At 44.5% G+C, this 12,319-nt stretch overlaps 1 protein-coding gene across 1 annotated transcript in view; it reads right to left on the minus strand.

Moving 5' to 3' along the window:
* Positions 1-12,319, minus strand: part of PDZRN3 (PDZ domain containing ring finger 3) — a 244,143-nt gene that overhangs the window by 64,287 nt on the left and 167,537 nt on the right. The gene's annotated exons all lie outside the window — the stretch shown is intronic.

A 12,319-nucleotide genomic window follows, 5' to 3' on the forward strand; every position in this document is an offset into this window, starting at 1 on the left:
AATGCTATCAGATAATATTGTATAGCTTTGCTGTATTTATGTACATGTGGTGGCTCAGGGGCTAGGACGTTCAGCTTGTCAATCGAAAGGTCGGCAGCTCAGCGGTTCGAATCCCCAGTGCTGCCGTGTAACGGGGTGAGCTCCCGTTACTTGTCCCAGCTTCTGCCAACCTAGCAGTTTCGAAAGCATGTAAAAATGCAAGTAGAAAAATAGGGACCACCTTTGGTGGGAAGGTAATAGCGTTCCGTGCACCTTTGGTGTTGAGTCATACTGGCCACATGACCATGGAGACATCTTCGGACAGCGCTGGCTCTTCGGCTTTGAAACGGAGATGAGCACCACCCCCTAGAGTCGGCAACGACTAGCACGTATGTGCGAGGGGAACTTTTACCTTTACCTTATTTATGTATATATAAAACAGAAGAAGATATTACAGCTTCCTTTAAAGCCCACAATATGTGTTCAAAATGGATAGTGACTGTTATAAGTTCTCTTCAAGCATTCAACCTATAAATTAGAATTTCACTTGTAACACACTTGGCTATTCGGATGCATCAAGACATACTGATTTACTGCCTTCATCTGATAAATACTTCATACTGTCTTTGTCTAAATTCTTGCCCTCAGGTTAAGCACCGACAAGAAATAATTAGAGCTACAACATACCAAGGATTGGTTCATATGTTATGTAAGTCTTATTTACAAGTTAACCAGAGAGATGGTTTGATACTGTAGTTATAGAACTAGACTTCATGATTTTAGGCCAATCATTATAACTTAACTTAGCATATGGGTTTGTTGTGAAGATAAAATGGGGAACAGAAAAATGTGGGCATTCTAGCAATTAAAATACTTTCTGAACTAGAATCTAGTTTATAGTGATTCTGCTAAATTCTAGAGGTCACCCAGAATTCCAGCAACACTTCTTCTATTCCTGGGATAATTCATTCCTCTGAATATGTAGCAATGACTTGCAAGTTTATTTCTTTGCTAACACACATGGAGGACCAGTTTTTTCAGATATACCACAAGTTTGGAAAATATAAAAGCCTGTCCCAAACTGGCAATGAACTTCTGAGTTTAAAGTGGAACTTTCCCATAGTATTCCTTATAGAAATATGATTGCTAGCTTAGCTCACCAAATGATATTTTATAGTCAGTATGAAAGCCACATGAAATGTGAATAATCTAAGCTTGTACAATGATGTAATTTCAAATAAACATTTATATTGTAAATATATTGCATCATATAAAGGACAACTTTCAGCTGAAATGCTCCAATGAGGCCCATATCTTACTTGCTACCTATGCTGATCTCAGCCTCTATTGGGTTAAGAGAGACACACCATGATGATATGCTAAATTACAGGGGTGTTAAACTGGCGGCCCTTGGGCTGGATACATCATATGCAGGCCACACCCACCCCAGCTCCGCGAAGGGAAAAAACATGACAGCAATGTGAAACCGCAAGTTTGTGCTAAAAGATAGAGTAGTGAGGTTGGGTGCTATGGTACACTTAAAGTCTTCACTTCTCCAAGTTTCATTTACTATGAAGATGAACAATTTGTCATTTTTATGAATGTGATCTGCATGCTTTGAGATAATTTACAGCAGTAGTAGGAAGATTTGCAATCTCTAGTAATCTATTTATTAATACAAAGAAGAAAATTGTTCTGTAGGAGAAATCTGTCTCTTAAACATTAGAAACACTGAGCATGGAAAAGTATTACTCGGGGTTACAAGTGTTGGGCAAAGTGCTAAGAAGTCAGGGTTGAGAAGACTTGTTTCATCCTGTTCTCCTTGCATTCTTAGGTAGTGACCTTACAAAGCTACTCTGTGCTCAGTGAGATATATTAAATTGCATGCTAAATTTTCCCTCTCTTGTGTCACAGTGTATATGATCTTCTGCAATTGCTGCATCACCATGTAGTTTCAGTATCTACCTCTCCAATGGTCAAATAAGGAGGATCTGAATGACATTGCACCAGTTGCAACTGAAATAAACCATCAACTTACTGTAGCATTATTAAGAAAATGAAACAAAATAGGTATCACATGTAAGCAGACTAGGGGTAATTTTTCCCCTACCGGTTCTGTGGGCGTGGCTTGATTGGCGTGTCAGGGGAAGGATATTACAAAATCTCCATTCCCACCACACTCCAGGGGAATGATACTGCAAAATCTCCATTCCTACCCCACTCTGGGGCCAGCCAGAGGTGGTATTTGCCAGTTATCCGAACTACTCAAAATTTCTGCTACCAGTTCTTCAGAACCTGTCAGAACCTGCTGGATTTCACCCCTGAAGCAGATACTCAGAAATACAATTTAGAACATCAAAGTTTACTTTTAAACTGTTCCATAATATCAGTTGGGAGAATAAGTCAAGAAACTTTGACGCTTCATGTTCTTGTTAACAAATATTCATTCAACTATGCAATATCCATGAAATAAGGTCCACATGGTTAGGAATCAAGTCAGTAATTCATAAACAGATTTGGCTTTTTTTGTTTTTCAACTCTCAATCTTAATACATTTTTACTTCTTAAATTAACTCACATTATAATATGTATGTTCCTTATGAGGGTTTGAGGAAAGTGGTTTCATATATGTTGGGAGCAATGTACATTTGGCTGACTGTATCAATAGCCTAATTAACTCTCTTTCATTCTGAACATTCCTCATATGAAAAGAGGGCAGAACACATGAGCAGCTGTTCCTTTGTAATAAATCATACCATTTATATATGCTGAGTTCATTTAATGATGATGACCACTCTTGGAAACAAAGTAAAAAGAAAAAAAATACATGTCTTTGAGCAATAGCATTTATTTCTTAATCTAGATTTTTCATTTCCATACAAAATTATTTTTAATCAGACACAGAAATTGGGCAACCTAATCAACTCTGAAATAACTATAAATCCATGTGAAGAATGTATTCCACCATCAATAAGGCTATTTATCAGATCTTTCCTATGCTCATAAAACTCTTATGACTGTCATTAGAGTTTGGCTCTTTATAATTAGAGACTAGTCATTTGTAAAGATGGAAGGTTTTTTTTTAACTTATGAATAATTGGAAGCACTGGCAAAATGCAAGAAAAATGACAGCAAAGGCAAATTCTGAGAGATACATCTAAGGCCAATTTCAGTCCTCCTATGCTGAACAGAATTTTCATTTTCCTCTTAAGTTGCTATACAGCTACAAGATTTGGGTTGCAAACATCGTACTGGACAGTATGATGATTACTTCATTGCCATCTAGTTGCAGCCCCAATCTGATATCTTACTATCATCAGTTTAATTATCCTCCAGTTCCTACATTTCCTGGCTTTTGTGCCCTCATCACATTGTTGCTATCATGTCAATGTTGTTTAGTGTCATTTCTATAGACCACAAATCTGTGTGATACCAGCAGCAGCCTAGGGACAATTGTTCTATGGACTTTTTGATAGCTTCTGGTAAAGTATACTACAAGAACTTCATCATAGTTTTCAGTGTAAATTGTCCTTAGTTCCTTATTAAGTTGATTTATTTGTTTACTTACGTTATCTTCTTTGCCTATTTGTGATCTCATATAAGGCTCTTGATTGCTATAAAAGTCAGTCCTTCTCTACTTAAACTGATGGAAGACAGTCACCAGAAGCTTTCAATATTATGCAATTGTAAATGTCCATACTTTGAAAAATGATATTTAAAAGAAAGTTTTCTGTTCCAGATTATTATAATTTCCAAAGTAACTACATGGACTTTTTAAAATATAAATCCATCTACAAGGAGGGAGGAGGAACAAATATTAATAAATATGTTTAGATGGCACTCTTTCATCTGAAATTTGGACGAGTTCTTTATCTTCTTGAAACCAAAATTACCATATTTTTTAGACTATAAGATGCTCCGGGCATGCACCTAGCTTTTGGGGAGGAAAACAAGAAAAAAAAAATCTGCCTCTGCCTCCCAGCAATTTGCCTCCTTGCAGCAAACAGTAAACAACCTGGTCAGCTTCAGCACAGCCTGATTTAGCACGAGTAACTGATTGGCAGTTGGATCAGCCTCCCGGAGTATCACCTATCAGTTGTTCCAGGCTGCGGGGATCGCCACTGCGTGTCGCTGCCCATTGTTGTTGCCGTTTATCCCCACCGCCTGGAACAGGCCAAAAATGGGATGTGCGGAGGCCAAAAATGGGACATGCTGAGGCAGCAATAGGCATTAGCAGTGATGGGCACTGGTGATCCCTGCAGCCTGGAACTGCTGATGGGCGGTATTCCGGGAGGCAACTCCAACCACCAATCAGGCTGTTTGTTCGTGCCAAATCAGGCTGTACTGAAGCTGACCAGGCTTTTGCTGTTTGCTACAAGGAAGCAAATTGCTGGGAGTCAGAGGCGAAGGGTAGGGGCTGGTGGGTGGGCGGGGCTTTGGCAACATTTGCTCTATAAGATGCACAGACATTTCCACCCACTTTTGGGAAGAAGTGCATCTTATACACCAAAAAATATGGTAAGTTAAAATTACTGTGTGGCTTTAATGCTGAAATAGTCACCACATAATCATTTCCTGTAGACGTAAGAAAGAGATAACTGTCTACTTTTCACATTCAAATCCCAGGTTCAGAGTCTGGTTTTTAATTAAAGTGGAAAAGATCAGACTGAAATCCAGAACAATCCTCCAATCACTGAACCAATATTTATAGATAAATCAGCTTCATTCTGTATAAAACAGATATTGTATGAGTTAACAAAGATGAAAGGACATTTCGAGCCCCACAATGGATAAATGGCTGCAAAAGTTGATGGAATTAACAGAGGTGGCAAAATTGACTGCTTTGAGCAAAGAAAAAAAGAAACACCACTTTAGTACTTTTGTTTTTACTTGGAAACCGCTTCTGGGCTTCGTGCTTGAGGCTGAAAAAAAATGAATCTTCGATTTTAGGTTTTATTGATTAGATAGATTAGTTATAGAAATGGCTACTTTATACTATTATGTAAAAGTAAGAAGTTGAGATTGGATGTTAACACCAGAGGGAGTTAGACCTGAATGCCTTTTTTTCTTTTCTTCCTTTTTTCCATACACTTCTCCTTTCCCCTTTTCCACCCTTAGTTTTCCTACTATTTACTTTCGTATTTTTGTATTTTATATTGTAAACTAATAAAACTGTAAAAAAGTAGATATTGCATGAGTTAAAAATCACTGTCTTTAGTGCTATACATTCTTCCAAATTCAAAGAAGCAGGTGCATAAGACCTCTTTAAAATAGCTACATCTTTTTTCAGGCTTCTATTTCAGCTTGAAACAAAGATATAGCTGCTTTAAATAGATAACTCACTAAAAAAGCAGAAGATTCAGTCAAAAGGCTGAAAGAAATTAAAGCTGTTCTTACACTTATGTTCATATTCCAAATGATTCACTTTTTAACATTGCACAGCTCTACTGTTCATTAATTAAATGGAAGATTTGTAAAAAAAAACTTTGTTGCAATATTCACAGTAAGAATATTCACTCTTTTTTAAAAAAAGAGTGGAATTGACAGATTTGTTCTTATAAGAACTACAATACTTCTGAAACCTTCTGGATTTGACACATGCTATGTAAGTAAATAACAGCAGTTTTTGTTCAATTTTATCCTCTTTGATATGCTGGACAGGAATACTCAAAACCATGTGTTTGAGTTAGTCACAGTGCAATCAGATTTAAGTAGTTTACTGGATTAGAATCTAGCAAAAATCAAAGGCAGGATACTTTTTGCAAACAGTTTTGGCAAATAAATATTTGAAATGCATTAAAAATGAATATTCAAAACCTACAAGTTTGTTTTTGGATTATGGGGCTCTTCAAGAATAATATTATCTCCCGTTCCAGACATTCATTACCTTCATGCAGAGCTACAATATCTCTCTGTTTCAAAAGATATTTAAAATGCAGACTACCTGACAAATCCTTTTTATTCTGTGTAGATGCAGGAATATTATTTTATTCTGAATTAACTCTATTACTTAATTATTTTTCTACCTGAAGGAATTAATTTATGTAAAAGTGAATGTGTGTGTATGTGAAAAACAGGCAAACATTATTCCTTTCATGGAACAAGTTTCATTACTGTCTCGTGCGACATTACTGCCCTCTATTGGAATGAATTCAATTTTAAGTGAAGCCACCAAGAAGAGCGATCTTGACTGTGTTCTTCTTAAGTGAGAAGATTTCCTTTACTTTTAGTATTTACCCAATATACTTTCTTCAACATATGGGGTCTGAAATCTCATTTCAAATAATTTTGATAGCAAATATGATGGTTGAATCTCCCCACATGCTCTCCAAACCTATTTGAAATAACCATAAATGTAGAATTATTTGTCTGGAAGAAGTTATTTTGAACCTAAGGCTCTGGCTAGCAAATCAATGGAAAACTGAGTGTGCTTCATGTTCGGCAGAAAGTTTGTGATAAAAGCTGACTTGAACCCAATCAGTCTGAGGCTCAGAAATGGAGGGATAACGTCTTCACTTCCTACAGCATTTTACCTGTCCTCAAATACTTAGGCAGAGGTCAAGCTTTTCATTATAACTATAGTTCTGAAGTGATGCCTTTCAAACCACAGTTACACCAAGCAGATGGCCTCCATCCAAATGCAACCAGGACTTTTATCTCCTGTCTGGTTTAAAAGCATTGCCTGTACAAAAGCCAGCCTTCTTTGACCTGTTATTCCTCAATATAACTATGCACAATTAAAATGGACATTGGTCCTACCTGAATGTCCTTTCTCAGTTGACGGGACCAGCAGCCAGACATGGGAGTGACTCGCTCTGTATCCAATGGGATCGAGTCTGCTAGTTGAAAAGCACCTCCTCCTCCTGGTGCCTTCCAGCTTTCAGACGAGGATGATGCGGCAGACCGACGCACTGAGCTGTAAAACAAGAAACTGCAAGAGACATATTATGTCCCCCCCGCCGCCAGATGACCATGAGTGTCCCTGTGTCCCTCTAGAATACAGGAACCGGGCGCCCAGGGTGGGGCTGGCTGCTGGTCCCGCCAACTGAGAAAGGACATTCAGGTAGGACCAATGTCCATTCTCCAGCAGGGCGGGACCAGCAGCCAGACATGGGACATACCAAAGCTAAGTCTTATCAGGAGGGAACCGCCCGGTCCGGGTTTGAACCCCCCTCCAGGACCCTCTGGAGAACTCTGCGACTGAACGCCGCGTCCGCAGACGCATAGGAATCGAGCTTGTAATAGCGTATGAAGGGATTCGGGGATGACCATGTGGCTGCTCTGCAGATTTCCTCTAATGGAGCCTGAGTGGCTCAGGTGGCCGAGGTAGCCGCACTTCTTGTTGAATGAGCAGTAATGCGACCTGGAATAGGAATTCCCTGAATCTGGTATTCCCTGGCAATGCACGCCCTAAGCCATCTACCGATGGTAGATGAAGACACCTTGAGACCGATGGTGGCTGGTTGAAAGGACACGAAGAGAGCCTCCATCCTCCTAAGAGAGGCGGTTCGTTTAATATAAATTCGGAGGGCTCTCCGGACATCTAGGGTATGCCAGGACCGTTCCAGCTGGTGTACCGGATCTGGAGAAAAGTTGGGAAGAATTAACTCTTGTGATCTATGGAACATTGAGTTAACCTTTGGCAGGAAGGTGGGGTCTAGCCTTAGGACCACTGTATCTGAGTGGAACACGCAAAGATCCGCCCTGGTGGAAAGGGCAGCAAGCTCAGATATTCTGCGAGCAGAAGTGATGGCAACTAGGAAGGCCACCTTGTACGATAAATGTAAGCCACACTCCCTCAGAGGTTCGAAGGGGCTTTTGGTGAGGGATGACAGAACCCTCGTGAGGTCCCAAGATGGGTACCTGTGGACTACTGGAGGGCAAAGGTTAGTTGCTCCCCTCAGAAACTGGCGAATGAGGGGCCGGTGGGCTAGGGAGCGTTTTGCACCGCAAGTCAAAATAGAAGAGAGAGCAGCTACCTGTTCCAATCCGTGTTGAAGGAATATCAGGATAGTGACCGTAGAGGCAGTTGTAGGGTCTATGTTCTTGGCTGAACACCAGGCGAAGAAGGTGCACCAGATCGATCCGTAGATGCGAATGGTGGAACCACGACGGGATGCCTGGATGGTGTTGACGACGTTGGCAGGTAAGTGTCTTTTCCTCAGGAGGCTCCGCTCAAGCGCCAAGCGGTCAGCTTGAACCACTGAGGGTCCGAATGGGTCAGATGTCCTTGATTGAGTGACAACCTGACCTGAGGAAGTTTCCAGGGGGGAGCCACTGAGAGAGCCACCAGGTCCGCAAACCACGGGCACCGCGGCCAGTGTGGAGCCAGCAAGATGAGTTCCGCCTGTTCCCTTAGCATCTTCCTGATAACCTTGGGGATTATCGGAATGGGAGGGAAGGCATAAAGAAGGGCTGCGCAGAGCGTCTATGCCCTCCGCCCCCGGGACTGGGTACCTGGAGAAGAACCGATCCAGTTGACGATTGTCTCGAGTGGCAAAGAGATCTACCAGCGGGCTCCCGAAGCGGCGTGTGATCTCGAGGAACAGGTCCGGATTCAGCTGCCACTCCCCGTGGTCGACTGAGACTCTGCTGAGCCAGTCGGCTTGTGTATTCGCCACCCCTGATATATGAGAGGCCCGTATGGACCTCAGGTGAGCCTCCGCCCAGAGGCCCAGTTGTACTGCCTCCTGCAACAGAGGCTGAGAGTGGGTTTCCCCTAGGCGGTTCACATGAGCCTTTGTGGCCACATTGTCCGTTAGAATGAGAATGTCCTGATTTAGAACGATGTCCCGGAATGATAGTAGAGCTAGATGAATGGCCCTTAGTTCTAACCAGTTTATGTTGTGGGTCAGGTCACACTGACCCTGAGCCATGTTCGATCCCAGATGGGCGCCCTAGCCGTGAAGACTGGCGTCTGTTGTCAAGACTAGGCGTTGGGGTTCCCTGAACTCTCTGCCTTTTGACAGGGCTGGGTAGATCCACCATAGAAGGGAATGCCTGACCTGCTCTGGAAGTTGGACAAGTATTGGTGACGTAGCCGTGTGTGCTTTTTGATACGGGAGAAGAAACCACTGCAATATCCTGCAGTGGAGACGTGCCCAAGGTACAATGCTGATGCAGGAGACTAGTTTCCCCAAGAGTTGGGAAAGGATCTTTAAGGGAATTAGACGTCTTTTGATCACGCCCATGACTAGATTCTGTAAGTTGGAATGACGCTCCTGTGACAGATAAACTCGGCCCTCGACCGTATCTATGATGGCCCCTAAGTGTTGGATTCGATTTGTGGGATGTAGGTGACTTTTGGCTCTGTTGATTGAGAAGCCGTGGGCTTCGAGAACCTGCAGTGTTGTGGACAAATCCGCTGCTGCCAGGGTCTCTGTCCGGGATTGGATGAGGAGATCATCCAGATAAGCCTGGATTCTTATTGGGATTGCCCGGAGATGAGCCAGGAGAGAGGCCATCAGTTTTGAGAAGACCCTGGGAGCGGAGGAGAGCCCGAATGGGAGGGCACAATATTGGTAATGAAGACCCCCGTGGCAGAAGCGGAGGAATCGTCTTTGAGACGGACGAATAGGGACGTGTAAGTATGCTTCCGTCAGGTCCACTGACGTGAGGAAGTCTCCCTCCCTGATGCTCTCCAAGATGGACTGAAGTGACTGCATCTTGAACTGCCTGTAAACTATGTGGCGGTTCAGAGCCTTGAGGTCGAGGATTGCTCTCCATCCCCCCGAGGACTTTGGGACTATGAACAGTCGGGAGTAAAAACCCTGACCGTGCTGGTCTCGTGGCACCGGTTGGATGGCCTGAATAGAGAGAAGGTGTTTGATGGCTGATGCCACGAGAACCCGTTTCGTCGGGTCGCAAGATAGCGGGCACTTGACGAAGTGACTCGGAGGGGCGGAGAGGAATTCCAGGGAGAGACCCGACCTGATTGTCTCCCTGACCCAAGAGTCCGTGGTGGAGTCCTCCCATTGGCTGGCGAAGAGCGCCAGTCTGCCCCCAATGGGAAGGACGGGCAAGCAGTCAACGTGAGCGTCTGAATGGGCGACCTCTCGCCCCCGAAAGGGCCGCTTGAAGGAACCCCTCTGAACCTGACCTCCCTGTCTATCCTGTCTACCCTGTCTGGGGGAGAAGGACCGTTGGGTTCTGGAAGTTCCAAAGTTAGAATCAGCCGTCCTGAAGGGACGAAAATAGGGGGCGGGTCTGGAGTCTGAACGATGGGACATGCTTGGAAGGATCTTGCGTTTGTCCTTGGTCTCTATAAGCAAGGGATCCAAGGCGCTCCAAACAGTGAGGTTACCGAATACGGGGCTGAGGCCAACCACCATTTGTTTTTGGCGTCAGCTTGCCAGCGTCTGAGCCAAAGAAGGCGGCGTGAAGAAACAGTGGAGCCAATCGATTTAGCAGCAAATCGAGAAGCGTTTAGGGTAGCATCGGCTGAGTATTCAATGGCAGCTATAATCTTGTTTAGGTCCTGATGGGACCGAGTGTCCGTGACTGGTAAACGGTCACGCAACTGCTTTAACCACAGGAGGGCAGCCCAATTAAAGAAAGAGGCAGAGGAAGAGGCCCTAACGGCCCAGGCTGCTGCCTGATGACTTTTAACTAGGGTTTGCTCGGCACGCTTGTCTTCCGGGCGAAGGGTTTCCTCTGGAGGTCCTGTTACCACAGATGGTCCTGCTAATGCAACTACTGGGGCATCAACTGTGGGGATCTGCAATAATTTAAGGAAGTTAGGTTCCAAATTATATAAGCGGCGGTCCAAGGCATTGGGATTAGGACCAGCTATAGGAGTGGTCCATTGTCTATCCACGACCTCCACAAAAAGTTTGGGGGCAGGCACCTCTTCTGACTCAATCACAGGAACTGAAAAGAAGTCCAAGGGTGGATCTGTGGTCCCTGAGGTAGGGTCTGGGGCAGTACGGGTCACCTCCAGCCAGGTGGTGACCTTGGCCTTGTGTAACAAGGACCAAAATAGTTGTGGATTAAAGAGACTCACAAAGGAGGGTTGGTCTGGGACCAAATCCTCATCCTCAGAGAGGTTCTGATCCCTGAGGTCCCCTTCATCCACTAGTGAAGCCCGAGATGGTGAATGAACTTGGAAATCTTCAGCATGAGTTGTGGTGTAGTCATGCACCAAATCATGACTAGTCTGGGATGCTGCATAATCTGAGACCCATGAATGGGTTCGTGTCTGCCTGGAGGCAGTAATGCCCCTCTGAACAGCAGCTGCGATCATATCTGCCATAGCTGCAGGGTCGTTAGGCACTGGACCAGGTTCCTGATGGCTTACTGGCCCCTTGGGAATATTGGCCCTGGAAGACACTGTTGCTGAATCCTGTAATGGAGGAGCTGCAGGTAAAACTTCCACCTCTGATATGGAGATAGAACAGAATAAATCAGTGGAAGGTTGTGGCTGGGATGAGGCCACAGAACCATCCGGTGATAAAGAACTCACTGGAACCCCAGAAGCCTGCACAGAGGACTGAACTGGTGCAGTGGTGGACTGTTGTTCCTGTATAAGATCAGAGGATTCCCTCACTGCCCTTGCAATAGCTCGATCCATAGCCTTTTGGCGTTGCAGGGCTTTCTTTTCAGAAGTCTTGGAAATTGCCTTTTGGGGCTTGGAAAGAGAGGATTGTAGTGCCTCTGATCTCAAAGGGGCCTGAGAACTAGAAGAACTAGGCCCTGGTATTGGGCTAGTTTGATGTTGCTTTCTCTTACTAGGCCGGGTTGGGGGAACAGTGGCCATCTTGGAAGGCTGTGACCATTGGTTTAGGCCTCTAAATACACGTGGGCAAGGCCTGGATGAGATGGCTGTAAGCCTCTAGAGGCCCAAGGCGAGGCCTATATCAATCACAAACCTAGGATAAATTAAAATACAATGAGAGAAGAGGTCCCAATCCCTATATATTCCTAGGGCATACCCAGTAATTGATCCCTTTGCCACGTGGCTACTACAGAACCGGGGGTGGCTGAGAAGGGGAATAGTACTCACACACTGAAGACCTTAAAAGGCAGCAGAAGAGCCAGCCGAAGAACGGAGAAGAGGCTCTGCAGGGTCACCAGAGCAATCGGGAGCGAAGCCCGGGAGCGCCCACAAGGATCCGACGACTGCAAAAGAGGCCCAGCAAAGGCCTTGATCAGGATGGGGCGATCTGCAAAACGCCCCTTAAAAATGCCCCAGAGCTCAGGCAGGGGCCGGCTGGCTGGCCTAAAGCCTTTTCTGGCGAGGCCAGGGCGATCGGGAAGAACCCGGGAGTGCCTGAAGAATGCCTTTAAATCTGCGGCTGTGCCTTTAAATCTGCAGCCGCCAAATCTGCCAGCCACGGGGAGG

This window comes from Ahaetulla prasina, chromosome 2 (genome assembly GCF_028640845.1).
Source record: "Ahaetulla prasina isolate Xishuangbanna chromosome 2, ASM2864084v1, whole genome shotgun sequence".
NCBI lineage: Eukaryota > Metazoa > Chordata > Lepidosauria > Squamata > Colubridae > Ahaetulla > Ahaetulla prasina.